Source organism: Somniosus microcephalus, chromosome 19 (assembly GCF_052327205.1).
Source record: "Somniosus microcephalus isolate GS21.2 chromosome 19, FLI_Smic_1.0, whole genome shotgun sequence".
NCBI lineage: Eukaryota > Metazoa > Chordata > Chondrichthyes > Squaliformes > Somniosidae > Somniosus > Somniosus microcephalus.
In genome coordinates this window covers 16,393,816-16,418,482 of record NC_141005.1, presented here as the reverse complement: position 1 = coordinate 16,418,482, position 24,667 = coordinate 16,393,816, and the positions used below count along the sequence as shown (strand labels likewise).

At 49.6% G+C, this 24,667-nt stretch overlaps 1 long non-coding RNA gene across 2 annotated transcripts in view; it reads left to right on the top strand.

Moving 5' to 3' along the window:
• The window catches only part of LOC147103575 (uncharacterized), a 268,407-nt gene that overhangs the window by 140,355 nt on the left and 103,385 nt on the right, over positions 1-24,667 (top strand). The window contains exon 1 of one of the 2 annotated variants that reach the window (XR_015081796.1): positions 4,981-5,123. The exons of the other annotated variant lie outside the window; for it this stretch is intronic. This is a non-coding gene — a long non-coding RNA (uncharacterized LOC147103575). Of the gene's footprint in view, positions 1-4,980; positions 5,124-24,667 lie in introns of those variants that run through there. 2 annotated transcript variants of the gene reach the window in all.

Here is a 24,667-nt window from a genome sequence, read left to right as displayed (position 1 = left end):
GGATTAATCCCAATGTCATGAGGGAGGAACAGATTAAACATGCCAGCGTTTGACTAGAAAGAAAATGGGTTGGGGTTGGGGCCGATACGGAGGAACATTTTGAAATCCTTATCCTGGTTTCAAATCCCTCCATGGCCTCGCCCCTCCCTATCTCTGTAATTCCCTCCAGCACCACAACCCTCCAAGAGGGTCTCTTGAGCATCCCCGATTTTAATCGCTCAAGCATTGGTGGCCGTGCCTTCAGCTGCCAAGGCTCTAAGCTCTGGAATTCCCTCCCTAAACCTCTCTGCCTCTGTACCTCTCTCTCCTTTAAGACGCTCCTTCAAACCTACCTCTTTGACCAAGCTTTTGGTCATCTACCCTAATATCTCCTTATGTGGCTCAGTGTCAAATTTTGTTTTATAACCCTCCTGTGAAGCGTCTTGGGACGTTGTACTATGATAATGGCGCTGTATAAATACAGGTTGTTGTTGAACAGAGGAACATAAGAAGGAACATAGGGACAGGAGGAGGCCATTCAGCCCCTCGAGCCTCTTCCAACATTCAATTGGATCATGGCTGACCTGTATCTTAACTCCATCGACCCACCTTGAGTGGATGAAAGACCTGCCCACCTGAACCCTGAAGCATAATAAGATTTCCCTCCCTCCCCGCCCGCACCTCCCCACTCCACCCCCCCCGCCCCCCCCCCGCCGCCCGCCCCCCCGTCACCAAGATGAAATTCAACTCAACTGAGTCCAGTTGTTTATTGTAAATCAGATGCAGTATTCAAGGTTGAAAAATAGGCAGTTTTGCTGCTTTTTCCCAATAGCTCTTTGAGGCTATCAAACGTTCCAATGATTTTAGTTCTTTTTTTGCTTTTTGGTTGATGTGACATCAGACAGGTTTATGAAACGTGCGGCCTAAGCTTGACTAATATTAACAGCCAGACGTCAAGCAAAGTTAAAAGACTGAATAGTTTTGTGAACTTTCTGGGAGGTTTCTTTGTAATTATTCAAAAATAAAAAATGCTGCTTTATTAGTTTAGAATAATATGATTTTTGCTTTTTAAAAAGGCATACGTCAAATTTGTTACAGTTAACACCATCTCTGCACTGGGATGAGATCTGGGTTGTGTTAGTTCTTCACTCACCGTCTCCCGGGACCGTATTACACACTCTTGGCTGCACAGTTGAAGTCCTTTGTAACTAATCCGCACTTGCTTGGGTGAATATTGTAGTTGAATGCCAAAGGAAAAATATTCAAAATAAAACATCAAATAATGTTTTATTTTTAGCCAGCTCTGTAGTGCTGGCAGCTAACATGTTATTTTTTTTAATTCATTGATAGGGCATGGGCATCGCTGGCAAGGCTAGCATTTACTGCCCATCCCTAATTGACCTTGAGAAGATGGTGGTGAGCCACCTTCTTGAACCGCTGCAGTCCGTGTGGTGAAGGTACTCCCACAGTGCTGTTAGGAAGGGACTTCCAGGATTTTGCATAGCAGTTTGTTACAACTGAGTGTCTCGCTGGGCTATTCCAGTCAACCACATTGCTGTGGGTTTGGAATCACATATAGGCCAGACTGGGTAAAGACAGCAGATTTCCTTTCTCTAAAGGACATTAGTGAACCAGATGGGTTTGTTACAACAATCTGATAGCTTCATGGTTATCACTAACTTTTTTATTCCAGATTTATTTAATTAACTGAATTTAAATTCCCCAACAGTCATGGTGGGATTTAAACTCACATCTACGAGATCAGTTAGTCCAGGCCTCTTGGCTTACTAGCCAGTGACGTTACCACTACGCTACCATTCCCTCATTGCATGGTGAATAACACAATGTATTTCTCACATTACAACAGTGACTCCACTTCAAAAATACTTCATTGACTGTAAAGTGCTTTGAGATGTCCGGTGGTCGTGAAAGGCGCTATATAAATGCAAGTCTTTCTTTCTTCTATATTATACTGCCGCGATCCTATTGCAAATCGTGTGAGGCTAGAAAATAGCAGGCAAGTGTTCCTGGGACATCTCTCTGTCCAGTATTTTAACAGAGGCATTAACCTGTTTAATTTAAAATAACAGTTCACTAACAATTTTGTACCTATGTTTTTGAAGTACATCATTGGCCCAGGTATTCGGGCATGGAGTAGGTTCCCTGTGTGTCACTGGTGAGGCCCGTGGCACCCTTGTTGATACTGGGGTTGTGGGGTCGTCAGGAGGACTACTGCTCCACATTCGGGTAAGTATATTTTAAAACTTTACCTCGCTAGCTGCGGCCTGCTTGCGGGCCTGATTTTCCTGAGTGCAGCCAGCGCGGACAAGCCCAATTTTTGCAGCGGGGTCCTCAAACAGGCGTTAGGCCCCATTATTTGCATATATAAGAGGGGCTGATGTCTGTTGCAGGCGTGGGCGCTGCCGGACGATTTTCTTTTTTGTGTGCGGCCTTTACCAATATGGCGGGCGGCGAACACCCGGCTCATAACGAGCGTGCGCTTCCTGCCCGCCATATTGGGAGCTTAGGGGGCCACTTTGCGCCTGAGACAACGGGCGTTGCGCGGCCAAATTTCTAAGCCATTGTCCGTTATCTGTACATTTTAGAATATTAGCACTGAGTCAGTATCACTTAACATAGTTGAAATTAATCTTATACAAAATTCGTACCACGTTTAGTGTAATTGCCTGACATTATGACTTCTTCATCTTTCAGAGCCACCCCAACCTATTTGGCTGTGTCCTTCGCCCCCCCCCCCACCCCCCTAGCCCCCACCCCCATTGACAGTTTTCTCTGCTTCGACCTTTCTACCACAATGGGTGTTTTTTTCTTAATTGGCCGCTACACTGCTCCATTTTCTTGGCCTTTTAGTCCTCGCACTGTACACATGAAGGATGGGTTTAAGTATATTGTGCGAGTAAGCGTTACAGCGCACAAGTTCTTATTACGAAGGATCAGGCACGCTGAACCACTGCAGAGGCCATCGAAGAGCACAGTCCCTATTAAAGCTACTATGTGTGATTGAGTAGGTTGTGTGCCAGAGGGGGGGAATGGAGAGCTGATTAAAGGATGAAGCAGTAGCCAAGTGCTTTAATCAACTGGAATCCTTCTATTCCACAGTCGAAGTCCACTAAATCATACGATACTGCCATTAGTCAATGGCTTGGGCTAAACCATTTTTGGCTCTGTTTGGAGGTAAACATATTTTGATGTGTTTGTTTTTTGTTTTTTTTAATTAATTCTTTTAATCTGGCCAACACTGGGAATGTTTCTGGGATGACTAATGGCTAATTGAAAGCCGTTTACTGTGAATGTACATTTTATATTGGGACGAGGTTCGCCAGCTCTGGTTGGATGTATCCTGGAGGGTTTCAGCACATGACGTCCAGCCTCCAACCGAGCCAAACAGCCCTTTTTCTCATCTCCAATATTTTCATAACTAATAAACGAAAGTGTTAAAAAAAAAGTGCAAAAAAAACCCACAATCTTTTCTTAATGTCCCGATGGCTTTTCTCCTGGGTTACCAGTAGCAGTGTCCCAATCTTCCATTCCTGGAGACTCCAAAGAAAGACTTGCATCTCTATAGCGCCTTTCACAACCACCGGACGTCCCGAAGTGCTTTACAGCCAATGAAGTACTTTTTTGAAATGGAGTCACTGGTGTAATGTAGCAGCCAATTTGTGCACAGCAAGCTCCCACACACAGCAATGTGATAATGACCAGATTATCTGGTTTTTAGTGATGCTGATTGAGGGATAAACATTGTCCAGGACATTGGGGAGAACTCCCCTGCTCTTCTTTGAAATAGTGCCGCGGGATCTTTTACGTCCACCTGAGAGAGCAGACGGGGCCTCAGTTTAACGTCTCATCTGAAAGACGGAACCTCTGACAGCGCAGCACTCCCTCAGCACTGCCCTGGAATATCAGCCTAGATTTTTGTGCTCAAGCCTCTGGAGTGGGACTTGAACCCACGGCCTATCCGACTCAGAGGCGAGGGTGCTGCCCACTGAGCCACTGGCTGACTCAGCCCTGGCACGTTGGCAACCCTAATTGGGAAAGGTAAGTAAAAGGCCAAGGTCCATTGCGTAGGACACCACCAGAAGGCGCAGTGATAACAAACTTGTTCTCACTGCGCCTTCTGGTGGTGTCCTACGCAATGGGCCTTGGCCTTTTACTTACCTTTTAAAAGACTGGGAGACTAGCGGAGTGAGTAGATCGACCCAGGAGTTTTATGTGGAGGTTGTGATTTTTTTTTGTGGGTTTACAAGGTGCCAGTCTGTAAATTCGGACTGCTGGCCAACTAATGAGATTCCCAGAGTTTGCTTGATCATCAGCAAGTATTCAATCAAATGCTACAGTGTTCAGCACAAGTAAAGCCCTGACGCTATCTAAAAGTAAACACAACTTTAATAACAGCTACAGTGAGCTGAAGAGCCGCTCTCTGTTGCATGGTCTTTTGCTCTGGTGCAATGTTGCTGATCTAGACTTGTTTTTCTTTTTGAGGTGTCGTCAGAAATCAGTGAGTCTGCCCCTGAGTCAGACCAAACACACACATACAACGTGGAGCAAGGGCCTGCAGGATCCGAAGATATTCAATTATTTATCAGTTAACTCAGCACAGAATAGGAATTGGACTTGCACCATGCTGGTCTGATTTGGACTGAGTACCAAACAGACTGTTCTGCCAACAGGGAGCTGGGTTGGGGAGTCGGAGCTACAATGATTTATCCCCATCTCTGCCTCGGGCTCCCTTTCCACGCTTAACGGTGTGGAATTGTGGAACCACGCCTTACATTTAATCACTTGTGTACCTGTCTCTCTCAATGCACTAGGGGGGTGAAATTGGGTACCTTTGCACCTCCCGTTTGTGCCCCCGGGGGGTGCTAACGGGGCGCAAATGGCTTTGCGACTGGGCGCCGCGCTGACATCGGCTCCCGCCATATTCGGCGGGAGTTTTGCGGCGGCGCTACGGCCGGAGATCGTGACGTCATCGCCGTGCGCATCGCCCTGGTAGCGTCCCGGACCCGAAATTGACTTCCGCCCCCCCCTGCAGCAGCGCCGGTCGAAAACGCCACCAGCTGCAGGAGGTGCGCATCGGGCGGCCGGCCGCTTCGGGGGCGATGGTTAAAGGTGAGGTGGCCAAGGTAAGTAAAAAAAAACTTACCTTTCTTGTTCCAGTTTTTTTCGCGGGTTCCTGCCCACGATCCATCAGCCCGGCGCTCTGCTTGAGCGCCGGGCTGATCGCGCGGGATCGCGGCTGCCTTGGTGGGCCAGGTCAGTACTTTTTAAATTGCAGAGCCTGCAGCGATGGCCCTTCCCTTTAAGGGCGGGAAGCAGCCTTTGAACGCGGCGGCGCTGCACAGCCCAGTGTGAAGCTCTGCTGAAGTCTCCGGCCCGCCTGCTGCCGACTGCGCTCCAGGAAGGAAGTGGAGGACTTGATTTAGCTAGAAGTTAGCTGGGGGCCCTAGCGGGAGGCGCAAAGGCCCCTAATTTCGCCCCCCTAATGTGTTGAGATATAGATACAGAGAGGGAGAGAGAGAGAGAGACAGACACACAAGTGATTAAATGTAAGGCGTGGTTCCACAATTCCACACCCTTAAGCGTGGAAAGAGAGCCTGAGGCAGAGATGGGGATAAATCATTTTAGCTCCGACTCTCCAACCCAGCTCCCTGTTGGCAGAACAGTCTGTTTGGTACTCAGTCCAAAACAGAACAATGCTAGAAGTAGCATGACAAATAATGCTTTAGACATTTAACACTAGCTTCAGACTTCGAAAGCATCTAATCTCGATCTGGTGTTGAGATCTCTAAAGCCTCTAATCTCGATCTGGTGTTGAGATCTCTAAAGCATCTAATCTCGATCTGGTGTTGAGATCTCTAAAGCCTCTAATCTCGATCTGGTGTTGAGATCTCTAAAGCCTCTAATCTCGATTTGGTGTTGAGATCTCTAAAGCCGGATTAACGACGAGGTGCAAATATCTGTGCGTCCAGTTGTGTTTCTGTTTCTTTTCTTTGTAGATTTTCTCCCCGCCTCTCCTGAAGGCCTTGTCGGGAGATGGCCCCAGCAGGTATCGCTTGTCCTCTGGTACCTCACCCAAGCGGCCGTCATTCACCATTTGCCAAGTGGCCTTGATGGAGTGTTAGCAGGCTCTTTTCGATCATGAGAGGTAGCACGGCCGAGGCCAATCCTCAAACTTCACCAGGAGTTCACAAACACCCGTTTTTTTTCCAAGCATTGACAGCACTGGCCAAATCTCCCCTCTTGAAGTATAGGCGTTGATGTCCATTTTAACATTCTCATCCTTGTTTTCAAATCCCTCCAGGGCCTCGCCCCTCCCTATCTCTGTAACCTCCTCCAGGCCCTACAACCCTCCGAGGTGTCTGAGCTCCTTCAATTCTGGCCTCTTGCGTCTCCCCCGATTTCCATCGCTCCGCCATTGGTGGCCGTGCCTTCAGCTGCCTAGACCCTAAGCTCTGGAATTCCCTCCCTAAATATCTCCGCCTCTCTGCCTCTCCTTCTTTAAGACGCTCCTTAAAGTCTACCTTTTTGACCAAGCTTTTGGTCACCTGTCCTAACATCTCCTTACGTGGCTCGGGGTCAAACACTCCTGTGAAGCGCTTTGCGGCTTTTTCAGGCATCATAAAAAGGCAAGTTGTTGTTGTTGCTGCCCCAGCTGTGATCAGTTAATTCTGCGCAGGCCAAGCATCGAACGTGGGGCTTTTCCTGGTGTCTGTAGCTTAGCAACTCAGAGCATAACCCCACTGAGCCATCCGTGGAGCTGCATCTCCTGTTTATAACCAAATATTAACCTTTGGGAACAGCAGTAGCACCTCTTCAACCAAGATAAATCTGCAAATGAGCAACTCCGTCTATTTTGTGCCCCTAAATGAGTTCATTTTGGTAAATCGTTCTTCCTTTACCAAAGTATTCATTTTTTGGGGGCAAAGAAAGCAATTCTTATGTTCAAAGCACTCTCTCTGAAAATGTGCGTGCTTCGGAATGTTCACAGATGCACCATGGACCTTTAGGCCGCGATTTTGCCGGCGCTCAGAGGGCAGGTTCGGAGGCGGGTCCACTGTCAAAATCGAAATGATTGACAGGGGGTTGGGAGCTTGTTAAACGCTTGTGAACAAATATTTTGCCAGCCTATTTCTATTTTCCCACAGTTTTAACAAGGTTCACGTTGGTCGGAGATCACGTCAGGTAAGTAGGTCGGGAGTTCAATCGAGCTGAATAGTTCCCAGCTGCAAATGTAGTATAAAAGCTAACATTTCACATCTGTTCACTTTGCAATGTCAGAAGTTGCTGATTTCAGGTTTGGGAAGACACATTTGATCTTTAGTGAGGTTGTAAGTGTGTGGTGTAAACTCTATATCCACTGTCACCTCCTTGGAATAGCCTTTCTCCCCATTGACAGATTGCTTCTAACATCTCATCCTCACCTGCCATGTATAACAGCAGAAGGGAAACAAATTATACTCTCACCCTGGTCCTCAGAAACTGACCACGATCAGCCGCAGCAGCAGAACCAGGCACACCAGCAACACCAACAACAAGAGCACCAACCTTCTCCTCAACTACCTGATGCTGCACAGGGCAGAGGGCATCAGCGCAGGGCTGTACCACGGCACAGGAGATACCCCCAACACAGGGTTTACAGGCAGAGGATGAGCTTCCTCAACATGACCGAGCAGCAATGCCAAAGGAGGCTGAGACTATCGCGACAGGTAGTCACAGACATTTGCAGTTTGCTCGTTGAAGACCTGCAGCCCAGAGGAATGGATGGACACCCCTTACCAGTGGCTGTCAAAGTCACCACTGCCCTCAAATTATTCGCCTCAGGCTCCTTCCAGGGATCTGCAGCAGACTTTAGCGGCATCTCCCAGTCGGCCGCCCACAGATGCATCACGCAGGTCACTGATGCCCTCCTTGACAAGTCCGCCAATTACATCCACTTTTCCACTGATGAAGGCAGTGTTACCAAGCGGGTGCTTTGTCAATCTGGCTGGCTTCCCACGGGTGCAGGGCGTCATCGACTGCACACATGTGGCCATCAGGGCACCCCATCAGAACACAGCAGCATTTGTCAACCGCAAGGGCTTCCACTCCCTTAAGGGTGCAGCTGGTGTGCAACCATAGGAAGAGCATCATGCATGTGTGCGCCAAGTTCCCTGGCAGCTGCCACGGCTCTTACATCCCGCATCAGTCCACTGTCCCTCAGCTCTTCGCACCACCAAATTAACTTTCCGGCTGGCTCCTTGGAGACAAGGGCTATCCCCTGAAGATGTGACTAATGACACCTTTGAGGAGGCCATCAAACGAGTCTGAAGAGCGTTACAATCAAAGCCACATTTCCACCAGAAGTCTCATAGAGCAAACAATAGGGTTGCTCAAAATGTGCTTCAGATGCCCTTCAGTACACATCAGCCAGGGTCTCGAGAATCGGCGTTGTCTGCTGTGCCCTGCACAACATAGCACTGCAGCGAGAATTAGCGCTACATGAGACACAAGGTGCAGAGCGCGCAGCCTCTTCAGAGGAGGAGGAGCAGAATGAGGTTCAGCATGATATACCTATCAATTCATCCAATGAAAAGCGACGAGTTAAGTTAGTAACTATAGGTTTTTATTGGCTAAATAACAGAGCCCACCCTCGTGGGTGATCGGGTCCAACAAGGAGGAATACCAGCCAGTCGACCACCTTTATACCTGGGCAAGCAGGCGGAGCCATGGGCGGAGTCAGCTGTGGTCAGCCCAGGTATAACAGCGTGACAAGAGGTGACCTTGTGTAGTGATACAACAGTGTAAACAGTGATAACCATAGTGTAACAATATAAACAGTGATAACCATAGTGTAACGATAGTGAACGATAAAAGTGGTTTACCACATTCACCCCTTGTTTAGATTTGAGCCCGGCGGGGTGAAGTGTACTACCAGTTCGGGTATGTCAGTCTGTCCGGAGGCCTCGTAAGTCTCTCTGATCGGCGCAGCAGCGGCGGCGGTGATGCAGTATCCGATGTTAATGCTGGTGTCTGCGTGGTCGGCGAAGGCTCGTGGGGTTCCGGCATGCCGTCTACCTGGGCTGGATTTGGGGGGGGGGGGGTTAACGGTGGTGTCTCAGGGGTGCCCGAGGGTGCAAGGTCTCGTAAGGAGACTGTGTCCTCCCACCCGTCTGGGTATGCCACATAGGCGTACTGGGGGTTGGCGTGCAGGAGGTCCACCCTCTTGACCAGGGGGTCCGTTTTATGGGCCCTCACGTGCTTTCGCAGCAAGACGGGCCCCGGAGAAGTCAGCCATGTTGATAGCGATGTTCCCGTAGTCGACTTCCTGGGGAAAACAAACATTCGTTCATGGGGGGTGGCGTTAATGGCCGTGCAAAGCAGTGACCGGATGGAATGCAGCACTGCCGGGAGGACTTCCTGCCAGCGAGAGGTTGGCAGGCCCTTAGACTTTAAGGCTAAGAGAACGGCCTTCCAGACAGTCGCGTTCTCTCTTTCCACCTGGCCGTTCCCTCGGGAGTTGTAGCTGGTGGTCCTGCTTGCAGCAATGCCTCTCGCTAGTAGGAACTGGCGAAGTTCCTCGCTCATGAAGGATGAGCCCCGGTCGCTATGTATATAGTTCGGGAACCCGAACAAGGCGAAGAGGTCGTTCAGGCATTTGATGACCGTGGTACTGGTCATGTCTGGGCAGGGGAAGGCAAAGGGGAAACGGGAGTACTCATCAATGATGTTGAGGAAGTACACATTACGGTCAGAGGACGGGAGGGGCCCCTTAAAATCGATGCTCAAGCGCTCGAAGGGGCGGGTGGCCTTGATCAGGCTTGCTCTGTCCGGCCTAAAGAAATGCGGTTTGCATTCGGCACAGGTTTGGCAGTTCCTGGTCATGGTCCTGACCTCCTCGATGGAGTAGGGCAGGTTGCGGGCCTTAATGAAGTGGTAAAGTCTGGTGACCCCGGGGTGGCAGAGGTCGTTGTGGAGGGTCTGCAGTCTATCAATTTGCGCGTTGGCGCATGTACTTCGTGATAGAGCATCTGGGAGTTCAGTTTACCAGGCCGGTACAAGATATCGTAATCATAGGTGGAGAGCTCGATTCTCCACCTCAAGATCTTGTCGTTCTTGATTTTGCCCCTCAGCTTGTTATTAAACATAAAAGCGACCGAACGCTGGTCGGTGAGGAGGGTAAATCGTTTGCCTGCCAGGTAATGCCTCCAGCGTCGTACTGCCTCCACGATCGCCTGGGCCTCCTTCTCGACCGAAGAGTGTCGGATCTCAGGGTCCTTGAGAAGAAGGCCACAGGTCTCCCCGCCTGGTTAAGGGTTGCTGCTAGGGTGAAGTCGGATGCATCGCTCTCCACTTGGAAAGGGATAGACTCATCCACCGCGTGCATTGTGGCCTTAGCAATGTCTCCCTTTATGAGGGAGAAGGCTGCGCACGCTTCTGCCGTCAGGGGGAAGGAGGTGGACTTCATGAGGGGTCTGGCTTTGTCCGCATAATTCGGCACCCATTGGGCATAGTAGGCGAAGAGCCCCAGGGTTCTCTTCAGCGCCTTTGGACAGTGGGGGAGGGGAAGCTCCATGAGGGGGCGCATTCTTTCGGGGTCGGGGCCGATGACCCCGTTCTCTACTACGCAGCCGAGGATGGCGAGACGCGAGGTGTTAAACACACATTTCTCCTTATTGTAAGTGAGGTTCAGCCGTTCGGCCGTACGGAGGAATTTCTCCAGATTAATATCGTGGTCCTGCCGGTCGCGGCCGCAGATGGTGACGTTATCTAGATAAGGGAACGTGGCCTGCAGCCCGTTCTGGTCAACCATCCGGTCCATCTCCCTTTGGAAGACCAAAACCCCGTTGGTGACGCCGAAGGGAACCCTAAGGAAGTGGTAGAGGCGGCCATTCGCCTCGAAGGCGGTATACTGGCGGTCCTCAGGGCGGATAGGGAGTTGGTGATAGGCCGACTTAAGGTCGATGGTGGAGAATACCCGGTACTTTGCAATCTGATTGACCATATCAGATATGCGGGGAAGGGGGTATGCGTCCAGCTGGGTGTACCGGTTTATGGTTTGGCTGTACTCGATGACCAGGCGGTTTTTATTGCCGGTCTTAACGACTACGACCTGGGCACGCCAGGGGCTGTTGCTCCTCTCGATGATGCCCTCCTTCAGGAGACGCTGCACCTCAGAGCTAATAAAAGCTCTGTCCCCGGCGCTGTACCGCCTGCTCTTGGTGGCGACGGGTTTACAGTCGCGGGTGAGGTTAGCGAACAGGGAGGGGGGCGGGACCTTGAGGGTGGATAGGCCGCAGGTGGTACGCGGTGGGCGGTTTAAAGGCTGCTGGTTGTCGACTGTGAGTGGGGGGAGGGGTCCACCGTATGCCAAAGTGACACTTTGAAGGTGGGATTGGAAGTCCAGCCCTAGTAGGACGGCAGCGCAGAGCTGGGGCAGGACGAGGAGTTTAAAATTTTTATACTCCGTGCCCCTAACCGACAGGGTCACAACACAGTAGCCGCTGATGTCTGTAGAATGGGACCTCGACGCCATCGAGATCCGGTTGTGCATTGGCCAGACAGTGAGGGAGTAGTGGCTCACCGTGTCTGGATGGATGAAACTCTCCGTGCTTCCGCTGTCGAACAGGCAGGTCGTGGCGTGGCCGTTTACTTTGATGTCCATCATGGACTTGGACAGGTGATGCGGGCGAGCTTGGTCCAGTGTGATGGAGGCTAGTGTATGGCTGAGCGAGCTGCTGTAGTCTGCGGGTGAGGCGGTGGTCGGGTCTGGAGGCAAGGTGGTGGTCGAGTGTGGTGGACAAAATGGCGGCGCCCACGAGGTTGAATAAAATGGCGGAGAAGATGGCCGCCCCCACAACTCACATGAGGCACTGCTGGTGTCGGTAGCCTTGATCAAAGATGGCCGCCCCCACGACTCACACGAGGGGATACTGGCATCTGTGGCCTTGATGAAAGATGGCCGCCCCCACAACTCGCATGAGGCACTGCTGGCGTCTGTGGCTCTCCCCCTGCAGGCCTTAGCGAAGTGGCCTTTCTTGTGGCAATCGGAGCAAGTCGCGTTTCTTGCAGGGCAGCGCGTCCTCGGGTGTTTCGCCTGGCCACAGAAGAAGCAGCCGGCGGCCCGATTGCGGGGCTCCGATGTTGCAGCCGGTACCGGGGGTGGCGGTCCCGATCGGTTCTGGGACGCCGACGCTGAGGTAGGTCCCAGAGGCGGCGGTGTGAGGGGTATTGCGGCCGGGGTCGGGCCGGAGTCCCAGGGTCGCGCAGCACAATACCTGGAGTACGCCTCGAGGTCCCGATGGGCCACTTCCAGAGAGCGAGCGAGGGCTGCAGTTGTATTCAGGTCGAGGTCCTTTGATTCGAGCAGTCTTTGCCGTGAGTAGTCGGACCGAAGGCCTTTCACGAAGGCATCGCGGATATTCCCTTCAGTATTTTCTGCAGCCGTTACAGCTTTAAAGTCACAGTCCCTGCCGAGTGTTTGTAGTGCCCGTAAAAATTCATCTACAGACTCTCCTGGCTGTTGCGAGCGGGATCTTAGGAGATGTCTGGCATACATAGAGTTTACCGGGCTCCGGTACTGCTCTTTCAGCAGGTTGAGGGCGTCCTCGTATGTAGTAAGGTCCTGGATGAATGCAAATACTTTAGGGCTCACTTGGGCGGTCAGAACTCTTAGTTTGGATCCCGGAGGCACGCCGGATTCTCCCAGGTAGGATTCGAAACAGCTCAGCCAGTGTTTGAAGTTGAGGGCTGAGTTCGCTGCCTGTGGGTTTAGATCCAGGTACGGCGGTCGGAGGGCTCGCAGCCAGGCTGGCTGCTGTGGCTGTTGTAGCTGGCCGTTTGGCTGGTCGTTTGGCTGCTCCGGTCCACTCATTTCAAAATTTAGCCAATAAAATTGATATACCTATCAATTCATCCAATGAAAAGCGACGAGTTAAGTTAGTAACTATAGGTTTTTATTGGCTAAATAACAGAGCCCACCCTCGTGGGTGATCGGGTCCAACAAGGAGGAATACCAGCCAGTCGACCACCTTTATACCTGGGCAAGCAGGCGGAGCCATGGGCGGAGTCAGCTGTGGTCAGCCCAGGTATAACAGCGTGACAAGAGGTGACCTTGTGTAGTGATACAACAGTGTAAACAGTGATAACCATAGTGTAACGATATAAACAGTGATAACCATAGTGTAATGATAGTGAACGATAAAAGTGGTTTACCACACAGCATAAGAAATATCTGGAGGAGGCAGCTGTCCCAATGCGTCCAGAACATGAGTACATTGCAGCCCGTGATGCCAGGGATGGCCTAATCAATGCCAGATTCACCTAACCGCATGCAGCACAGACATGTGGCTGCCACATGTGCATGAAGGTTAGCATGACCCCACGCCAACACCACAGAGAATCTCTACAATGAACTGTGCATTCCTTGCACTGTCCCCACCATTGCTGGACATAAAAGGTGGCCTCACCCATCACTGTGCCACTTCAAATTGTGACCACACATATGGCAACGAATGCAAACATTCAGAAAAAGTTAATTTATTACAACAAAGTTAAAGAACAGAAACTTAGCATTAATTTATAGCAAATCACCCAAGTGAGTAGCCCTGTGACTATTTATGTGGGATCTTTCTTTTACGCATGCTTCTACGTGGTGCTACCCCTGTGGCTTCAGCAGATGTAGAGGCAGCCTGCTCACTTCCCTGCTACGCCTGCTTAGACGTCTTTGGCGGTCGTCCTCTGGGCTTTGGAGCCTGTTAGGGCCCCACCAAAGTCTGCTCCTCCTGCGGCTGCACAGGGACAGACTCGGCTATCGCTGTCTGGGAAGGCATCTGGGGTTCTGACCGAGGGGTTGGCAAGGGGATGGCAGTTTGATCACTTTGAGAGGAGCCCCCACTGCCATGTCCCGTCCCACCATCATCCCTCTCATGGGCCACCCACACTTCTCTGCTAGCAAGTAGATAGAGAGCACCTTGCTGCACATGAGTGGGGCCATGAGGACCCGTCTCTGTACTGACATTCCTCATAACAAGGACGCCCATGAACCTTTGGTTTCTCTCCTCATTAGATGCCCATCTATCCTCCATAGATGACCATCTATTTAGAAGTGTTACCATGTTCTCCTGAGTCTGGCGAGTTATGTTCTCCATGGAGGTTGCCATCCTTTCCATGGCTGTACCTACAGTTGCCAGTGCGTGCGCCATGGCGTTGCTCATATTTGAGATGGACTCCTCCATTCTCTGCACACTCGCAGTCACTGCAGTCGCAAATCCAGTCAGAGCCTTCTGCACTTGTTCCTGAAGCTTCAGGATCGCCCTTTTCCTGGATGGCCCCCGAGGCTCAGCGTCTGCATGCAGCCGAGCAGAGCTAGGAGACTCCTGCGGCTTCTGATGAGGACTCTCCACTGCTGTCCCTGTCTCCATCATCTGATCTTGCTCACTCGTGACTTCTGATACACCAGGTGACACCACTACTCTGTCTCGCACACGACCCACCGAGGTGAGCGTCTCTGTGCTGGTGCTGGGTGCGCTCATTTCTGCTGACGCTGCTCCCTCGGAGGATGCAGCATCCTCTGAGGAGTCCCCCTGCTCTTCCTCCTGGACAGTAGGGAGGGGGGCTATTTACAGGAAACTCTTTTTTATCCGGCACCGACGGGATCGGCGTGGTGCCGGTTTATCAAAAAGTCCGGATTACAGAGAGGTATAGTTAAAAGGTACGAGAGCTCCGTACACAGCAACAAATCCAGGCTTCCTTGTTGCTTAGCAACAGGTACAAGAAGCCCGACCACAGACTAAGCGTCCCTGTTGCTTAGCAACAAGTGCAGGAACCTCCGATTACACAGCCAAGAATCAAGAAACGGCCACTAATATGAAGAAAAACTTAACTGAACCTACTCCTGAATTTTGCCGGTTAACCGAGATTTCCGGTTGTTTGGGTGCCGGTAAATCGAGAGTTTCCTGTACAAGTGTGATAATTACTCTGAAGCAGAAGACTACAGCAAGTAAACTGCATTATGAAACTTGACTTACACAATACTCACACTGTTCCAAAAACAGTAATGAGCCCAAAATCTTCCTCTTCAGCAGTTCATTTTCGTAACTTCCAACTCAGTATCTGATAAAATGCCACGTAGGTGGTGACTCCATGAAGCCCCTCTTTGGCTGACTCTTGTGGGATAGACCAGTGCAAAGCAGGGCTGCCACCCATTTATATTACTGTCTCTCCTTTAAAATCCGGGCAGGTGCATTAGAAGATCAGATTCTTCACGATGATCGGGCAGCCAACGTGATGACCATTTCTCCCACACAGTAGGTAACGTTCGAATAGCAGACGCCTGATAGGTCAGGTTTGAAAAAATGAATGCATCTATTTTCCCTGAGTATTTTTAACTCGCATAAAATAATCATCTCACAAGACGTCACCGTGTAATCTTCTGGCACAGTTAACTTATTATATATATATATTAATGATCTAGACGAGGGAACTAGATGTAATATCTCCAAGTTTGCAGATGACACAAAGCTGGGTGGGCGTGTGTGCTATGAGGAAGATGCCGAGAACCTCCAGTATGATTTGGACAGGTTGGGTAATTGGGCAGATGCATGGTAGATGCAGTATAATGAGGATAAATGCAAGGTTATCCACTTTGGTGGCAAAAACAGGAAGGCAGATTATTATCTGAATGGCAATAGATTGGGAGAAGGGGAAGTGCAACGAGACCTGGGTGCCCTTGTGCACCAGTCACTGAAGGTAAGCATGCAGGTGCAGCAGGCGGTTAAGAAGGCAAATGGTATGTTGGCCTTCGTAGCGAGAGGATTTGAGTACAAGAACAAGGATGTCTTGCTGCAGTTGTACAGGGCCTTGGTGAGACCACACCTTGAGTATTGTGTGCAGTTTTGGTCGCCTTATCTGAGGAAGGATGGTCTTGCCATGGAGGGAGTGCAGCGAAGATTCACCAGACTGATACCTGGGATGGCAGGAATGACGTATGAGGAGAGATTGGGTCAATTGAGCTTATACTCGCTGGAGTTTAGAAGAATGAGAGGGGATCTCATTGAAACTTATAAAATTCTAATAGGACTAGACAGACTAGATGCAGGAAGGATGTTCCCGATGGCAGGGGAGTCCAGAACCAGGGGTCACAGTCTAAGGATAAGGGGTAAGCCATTTACGACAGAGATGAGGAGGAAATTCTTCACCCAGAGAGTGGTGAACCTGTGGAATTCTCTACCACAGAAGGCAGTTGAGGCCAATTCTTAAGGCTAAAGGGATCAAGGGATATGGGGAGAAGGCAGGGACAGGGTACTGAGTTTGGATGATCAGCCATGATCTCATTGAATGCACAGTTAACTTATTACTACAGGCCTGTAGCAGTTCCATATATTGGCTCCCCGATCACATTGACAGTGGAACTGTTTTTCAAAGATTCAGCTAATCTGAATATAAGCCTAGAGTTTGCGTTAGTTTTATCTGCGCAATCCAGGCCCGATTGGCCAAAGCCGTACAAAAGATCACCAAAACGCAAGTGTAAGTTACGTCAAACGTAAATCAAATTTCCGCGATCGTCACCACTGGTTTAAAATCAGCCCTGCCCCAGAAAGAATATGCCTCTAGGCAGTTTCATATCTTGCCTGCCCCGATCACGTAGACAATAGAACTGTTTTTCAAAGGTACAGCTAATCTTTAGATCAGAGTATCCTGTTTATCTAAAGTCACACAAGAAGTATAAACCAGAGGTTTTCCAGTTAGATGTATCCTGGAACTTTGCTGTGTTAGTCATGTTTTAGCAATGGAATGTTTTTCTACTTCTTGTAATAGAATGGTGCAGCACCAAAGGAGGCCATTTGGCCCATCGTGCCTGTGCCGGCTCTTTGAAAGAGCTCTCCAATTAGCCCCACTCCCCCTGCTCTTTCCCTAATGTCAGCTGTGGCTCAGTGGGCAGCACACTCGCCGCTGAGTCAGGAGGTTGTGGGTTCATAGTCCCACTCCAGGGACTTGAGCACACAAAGATAGGCTGACACTCCAGTGCAGTGCTGAGGCAGGTGTCGTCTTCCAGATGAGACATTAAACCGAGGCCCCGTCTGCTCTCCCAGGTGGATGTAAAAGATCCCATGGCACTATTTCGAAAAAGAGCTGGGGAGTTATCCCCGGTGTCCTGGGGCCAATATTTATCCCTCAACCAACATAACAAAAACAGATTATCTGGTCATTATCACATTGCTGTTTGTTGGGAGCTTGCTGTGCGCAAATTGGCTGCCATGTTTCCTACATTACAACAGTGACCCCACTTCAAAAAATTACTTCATTGGTTGTAAAGCGCTTTGAGACGTCTGGTGGTCGTGAAAGGCGCTATATAAATGCAAGTCTTTCTTTCTTAGCCCTGCAAATTTTTCCTTTTCAAATATTTATCCAATTCCCTTCTGAAAGTTACAATTGAATCTGCTTCCACCGCCCTTTCAGGCAGCGCGTTCCAGATCGCAACAACTCGCTGCGTAGAAAAAAAAAGTCTTCTCATCTTCCCTCTGGTTCTTTTGCCAATTACCTTAACTCTGTGCCCTCTAGTTACCGAGCTGCCTGGCAGTGGAAACAAGTTTATCTTATTTCCTTCATCAAAACCCTTCATTAATTTTGAGCAGCTCTTTCCCCAGAGGTAGGAGGAAGCATTCTCAGGCTGGCTCTAGTATAGGTTAGGTGTAGAACAAAGCTCTTCAGTATCCCCAGGAACCGGACATTGCTCAAAGCTCAGACCCTAACTTGTACATAATGCTGAATGGCATCCTCGTGAGACAGCAGCGGCTAGAACCTGTATCAACGCCAACTCACCGTTTTGACGTAAGTGCCACATCTGAGTGAAACTGACCCCGCAACCCCAGGCGTGCGGCAGTCAAACAGTACGAGCTTGCGGCTTTAAAGGAATGCGCGTGCTGAGCTTTAAGGGCTGAAAGATTGAGCGCGACTGCACCGTGCTTATGCTGCCCAGCGTCGAGCTCAGACTGGGTGTGCAGGAAGGAGTAGGCGGCTGCTGTGCCGGGTGACGAGCACAGCCGTTCGGTTGTTTTAGGATCATGGCATTAATGCCCAGATGGCAGACAGCTCTCTGAACTTGTTGATGCTGTCACAAATGATTGAATACACATGAATACATCTATTGGACTGAGCTTACATTACAGAGAGTGCACAGCACAGAAACAGACCATTCGGCCCAACTGGTCTGTGCGGTATTTATGCTCCACACCAGCCTCCTCCCACCCCTCTTCATCTCACCCAATCAGCATATCCTTCTACAGTATTCCCTTCTCCCTCATGTGTCTATCTCGCTTCCCCTTAAATGCATCTACGCTATTTGCCTCAACCACTGCCTGTGGTAGCGAGTTCCACATTCTCACCACGCTCTGGGTAAAGAAGCTTCTCTTGAATTCCTGATTGGATTTATTAATGATTATCTTATATTTATGGCTCCTAATTTTGGTCTCCCCCCACAAGTGGAAACATTTTCTCTACATCAACACACTTTGGTGCAATAATTAGCTAACACTGCCTGGAGTTATTATTGCTAATAGCTTATTAAACATTATTGAATTATTCTTTTATTTAAACAAAAATCCTCCCGGCATTGTAAACCTGAAAAAGACATTGCCATATTTGTGTACCATGGATTTCCACGGACTAACCATTCCCGGTCTTCTAGTTCCGTACGTTCCCTTATTTGGAAGGGATTTATCATCACGACATGTTTATGAGTTGACAACGAAGCTCGCACAGCGTATTATAACTTTGTTTGGTTGAAAAGTTTTGCTTTTCCTTCATATCATGCATGAAAGTCTCCTCGGCAGCGAGGAAGCTACTGGCGAGTGCCTTGATGGATCACCGTGTTCCTGTTCCTGCAGCCGCCGGGTATTCTGTGTGAGATTGTTCTTCAAAGGCGTCCTGACATAAAGCTGATTTTGCACGTGCTGCGAGCTGCGTTTTAAAATGGCAGGAGGAGCAAACCGGGCGGCAGATCAGTGGCTACAAAGGAGTTCCTTGTTTAAAAAAAAAATATCCCCAGGCCTCTGTTGTTATTCGCGCAGTATGAAAAGTACCAGGAGAAAAGACGGGATGTATTTTCTGATATAATTATCTTATCGTCTGAATCTGTGTGGGGATAAAGAAGCACTGCACAGCCCATAACAGTGTATTGCGAAACAAAAGCAGTTTTTATCTTCTTGTTTTAAGGTAGTGTGTGTCCCATCAAACGTGTCCATTTTTATTCCCCTCCCCATCTCTTGCTGACTGCCCCCTGCTCCTCCGCACCCCCGCCCCTCCACAGTTACGGTTCCCAAACCTCCAGGATTGCCCTGGTGTCTCCGGGAATAAAAGACTAAGCTCCTGGACACTACTGCCAGCAACACCCGGGAGAAAAATCATTCAAAAATTGTGCTTTTTAAAAAAAAAAAAAATTATTTGAACACTTTTGATTATTAGCAATGAAAAAATATCTGAGGGGAGGCAAAAGGCTGTGCGACCGACAGTCAAACATCCATCCAATCGGGTAATGAAGAGCCTATTCGTTTCATTCTGCCAGCGCATTTCACACTTCATCTAGAGCCATCCTTTGTCTCTTTACCTGTCCTATTACCATCTCGTCTCGCCTTGAATATCTCTTCATGTCTCGTCACCCCTCCCAGACCTTCCCTTTTGTTCTTTCATCCCCTCCCCCATTTCCCAGCCCCCCAAACTTGCTTCTTAATCTGTTTCATTTCCTGCTTTTTTCTCAGTCCTGACAAAGGGTCTTCGACCTGAAATGTTAATTCCGTTTCTCTCTCCATGGATGCTGCCTGGCCTGTTGAGTTTTTCCAATGTTTTCTGTTGTTATTTCGGATTTCCAGCGTCCGCAGTATTTTGCTATCGTATTCGTTTTCTCACTGGGTGTGGGAAGGCGGGGCACCGTGAGGATGGACAAGTTGGCCAACCAATGGATGGACGAGTTGGCCAACCAATGGCGGGAGAGTGAGGGCGGGGCGAGTTGGAGGTGGGAGGTCACGTGATGACATCTCCAGGAATATGTCCAACCAGAGTTGGCAACCCTACTCCCAGGTACCTCAGGGAAGTCACTCTTCTTCACGTGTGGTTAGCAAGTTATTCCACTGCGCAGGGCATCACAAGCCTCGACCGATCCTGTCCTCACTTGACGTCTGCACGCACTGAAGTTGCTGAAATGTGTCACTGGACAACCCATCAGATGCAGGAGCCCTGGCCGAGTTTTATTTTTTCCATCTCTCTAGCCCAGGGGATGCTGAGGTCAATTATTAGCAGCGAAGATATGCTGATCGGGTGAGATGAAATCAGTTGGGAGGAGGCCCGTGCGGAGCACAAACACCGACATGAACCAATTGGGCCGAACGGCCTGTTTCTGTAATAAAAACAGAAAATGCTGGAAATACTCAGCAGGTCAGGCAGCATCTGTGGAGAGAGAAACAGAGTCAACGGGCAGGATTTTCATTTAGCCGTGGAGGCGGGATTGGAGGCGTGTGGGGGGTTAAAATCTTGAAATCGGGGGGCACGAACCCATCCTACCCCCCAACCCGCCTCCATTCCAGTTTCAAAGGAGGCGGGTACCCGACCCGCGCTGGGATCCACCTCCCCGAGGCGGGAAGGGGATTAGTGCCAATTAACTGCCTGTTAACAGGTAGTTAACAGGCAGTTTTTAGCCTAATCCCTATTTTCAATGGTGAAGTGTGGGATTCCCGACGGCTCCAAACCACGCCAAGTTAGCGAGACGAGCTGAAGGGCTTGGAGGGGTCGAGATGTCCGGTGTTCAGGTGAGTGATGGGTGCATGAGTGCAGAGGTAAGTGTGTTTGGTGTGTTTATTGTGTTTAAAGAAGTTTTACTTACCTTTACAGCCTTCCTTCCTTCAGGTTCAGCTCAACAAGGTCAATCAAGTCAAAATTGTGTGGGTTGGCTAGAACTCGATGGAGGCGGGACTACAACCCCGAAAGTTGTAGTCCCGCCTCCTACCCGACTCCTCAATGAAAGTCCAGCCCAATGTTTCAGGTCGATGACCCTTCATCTTTTATGTGGCCTGTTTCTGTGTTGTAAATGTAACCATGTAACTCAGTACAGATCAAGGATCAAACCCAGGACTTCCCTGATCTGTGTGGCTCAGTGTAGCAATAGACAATGCTTGGCCTTCAGGGAAGTTCTGTCCAAGTTTGATCTGATAGATGCAAGATAGAAACAAATGAGGTAAATTCAATTAATTATCATAGGGGATCTCCCACGGTGTTGCTCAGAGTGAGTCAGTGGATGTATTCTAAGGACAGGAAAAATTGAACATATAAAGGCACAGGGCTAGAAATTCAGTATGTTAGTGTCTCCCATTAGTGCCTGGTGGGGACGCTAACAGGGCGCTAAGGGGTTAGCGCCCAGGCGCGGCAAATGCAGCGACGCCTGCAAACGTCAGCGCTGGTTTAACTCTTAGCGCCTGGGCCTCTAGTGCCTCGCAGATCGTGACGTCATAAAAGTGCGCAGCGCCCCGTTATCGCCCCGGAGGGAAAATTAACTCTCGTCCCCTCCTTTATCACCAACGCCAGCAAGAGGAGGCGTTGTGAACTCAGCTGGGCCGCTTTGGGAGCGGCAATTAAAGGGAATGCTTTTCAGCCAGCGCAACCTTTAATATTTGCACCAGTCTGGAGCCTGCGCTAAGTCTTTAATGTTTTGTTGGTGCGAGATGTCCGAGCCCTCCACTTTGTGAGACTGTTTGAGGCTGTAATGGCCGTCGCCCAGGTCACCTGGCAAAACAGAACTGACGACAACAAGCTCGTGCAGCATCAACAGCCCTCCCCTTTAAGCTAGGGAAGCAGCCTCTGTGATGAAAGAGTGCCGGTTACAATGTGCTCGAAATTGTCTAGCACACTGCCGCTCCCGCCCCGCTCTCGGACTCCTTTAGCGCCCTGAGAGAAGTGGTTAGCGCTTGATTTAGCGCCCCACTTCCCTCTTGGAGCGCTGAGGCTGAATTTCCCAGGAGGCGAGAATGATTAGCGGCTGCCGCTAATTTTTCAACGTTTAAGGTTTTAGCGCCCCAAACGGGGTTAGACCGAATTTCCCCCCATTATTCTGCTAAATTTAGGTATGTGTTCCGTTCGGGCCTTTCGGAAAGCGGAATTGCTCTTCATTGCTCATACCAATGCAGAGATCAGCTACAGGTCAGACTGGCGTTATTTGTCAGTATGATTGCTGTGGTCCCTCAGCAGTTACCGTCACAGTTCCCAACATTTATAGCAGCTGCATTGGCGCTAACACGATGTGCCCGCTATACGCTCTGGACGGTTTACATGAATCTATGGACACGATTTTGCCAGCCCTGGGGAGGCGGGACTGCCGGGAAAATGGCAGAATCTGGGGGCGGGTACCCATCCCGCCCCCAACCCGCCTCCGTGCCATCTTCCCAGGAGGCGGGTACCCGACCCGCGCCGGGTCCCGTCTCCTCGAGGTGGGAAGGGGATTAGTGCCGATGAACTGCCTGTTAACAGGTTGTTAACAGGCAGTTTTTTGGCTAATCCCTATTTTGAGCCCTGAAGTGTGGGCTTCCCGATGGTTCCGAACCTCACCAGGGTCAGCGAGGCGAGCCGTGGGTCTGCGGGGGTTGGAGGGGCCGAGATGGGTGCAGGTGAGTGATGGGTGCAAGTGTGGAGAGATAAGTGTGTGAGGTGAGTGTAAAGTGTTTTAATAAGACTACTTACCTTTGCTTCTTCCTCCAGGCTTCATCCATTTAGGCTGCGGAGGTGCCTCATCTCCTCGGCAGAGATGACAGAATGGCTGCTGCATTCTCCGATGTAACAGCCATCTGATTTCTGCTCAGGAAAGAGGGTTGGTGAGTCTTGAGTACAAGGACAGAGATTATCAGTGTTTGACAGCTTCTCAAAGCTGTCAAACGATGACAATTCATCTGTCAAAAATTTTTGACAGATGTAACGTCCTACACTGACGTTCTCTGTCACCGGCTTTCCCTTAATTGGCCTGCTAAGCCCGCTGGGCGGGTTTAACAAGGTCAATCAAGGGAAAATAGCGTGGGTTGGCCGGACGTCGATGGAGGCGGGACTAAAACTCGACCAGCAGCAGTCCCGCCTCCATCACGTCCCCATTGATAAAATCACCGCCTATGCTGTTTTGGGAGGGGAACTAAAGGAGTGGCTTTAATTGCAAACTGCCGCCAATAGGTGAACTCTCGACATGAGAGGTGATCTTATTGAAACATATAAGATTCTGAGGGGGTTGGACAGGGTGGATGCTGAGAGGATGTTTCCCCTCGTGGGGGAATCCAGAACTAGGGGGCATAGTTTCAGAATAAGGGATCGCCCATTTAAGACGGAGATGAGGAGGAATTTCTTCTCTCAGAGGGTCGTGAATCTTTGAAATTCTTTAGCCCTGAGAGGTATGGAGGCGGAGTCATTGAATATATTCAAGGTGGAGATAGACAGATTTTTAAGCAACAGGGGAGTCAAGGGATATGGAAGCGATCAGGAAAGTGGAGTTGAGGCTAAAATCGGATCAGCCATGATCTCATTAAATGGCAGAGCAGGCTCGAGGGGCCGAATGGCCGATTCCTGCTCCTATTTCTTACATTCTTATAATTAGGGCAAACATCAAGAAATCCCGTGAGGTCCATTTGACGCAATATTGACAAGCACCAAGCAAGGAACATACAAAACCAGGAAAGAGTTTCTTCTGACCGGTTCCCAAAACTATAATACCTTTCAATCACCCAGCCCCTCAAATATCTGTCCAATTCTTCCTTAAATTATTCCACACTATTTCCCTCGCTGAGCAATCCACTGCGCACATTCACCACCCTCTGTGTGTGATAAAGGTAAGAAAAAACCATTAGGCCAACATGCATTTGGCCATCGTTGGCAGATTCCACCCTCGTGTACCAACCCCTCCACTCCCCTCCTGGCAGAGGCAGAAAAATAGGTTTGAGGCCGCAACCGTTAGTTCACAGATAATAAAAACTGTAAATGCTGGAAACACTCAGCAGGTCAGGGCAGCATCTGCAGAGGGAGAAACAGAGTTAACGTTTCAGGTCGATGACCTTTCGTCAGAACCGGAAGACGATTGAGATGAACCAGTTTTTAAGCAAGTACAGAGGCTGGCAAAGGGGGGTAGAGGGGAGGAAAGAACCTCCCCCTTTTCCCTGTCCCGACACTTGCTTAAAACCTGTTACATCTCTAACTTCTTCCAGTTCTGACAAAGGGTCATTGACCTGAAACATTAACTCTGTTTCTCTCGCTGCAGATGCTGCCCTGACCTGCTGAGTGTTTCCAGTATTTTCTGTTTCTGTTTCAAATTTCCAGCATTCGCAGTATTTTGCTTTTAAGTTGCTTCATGGAGCTCGCTGCTGTGAGATCTCACCACTTTAACAATCATACAGGGAATTCACCCTCGAGTGCATCGTATTTGCTGCCTTGTGATGTTGTGGCCTCTTCGTCCTGTGGCTTCCTTTGTGCAGACGTTCAAATAAGAGTTAACTGCTGCCTGTTGAATAAAAAGTTGTTGAAATATTCATTCAGCCCACGAGCACAAATTTCCTTTTCTGTGCTTCTTGTTCTGTCCATTTGATAGACAACAAATTTAGAAAAATAAAAAAGAAAGACTTGCATTTATATAGCGCCTTTCACAACCTCGGGATGTCTCAACGAGCTTTACAGCCAA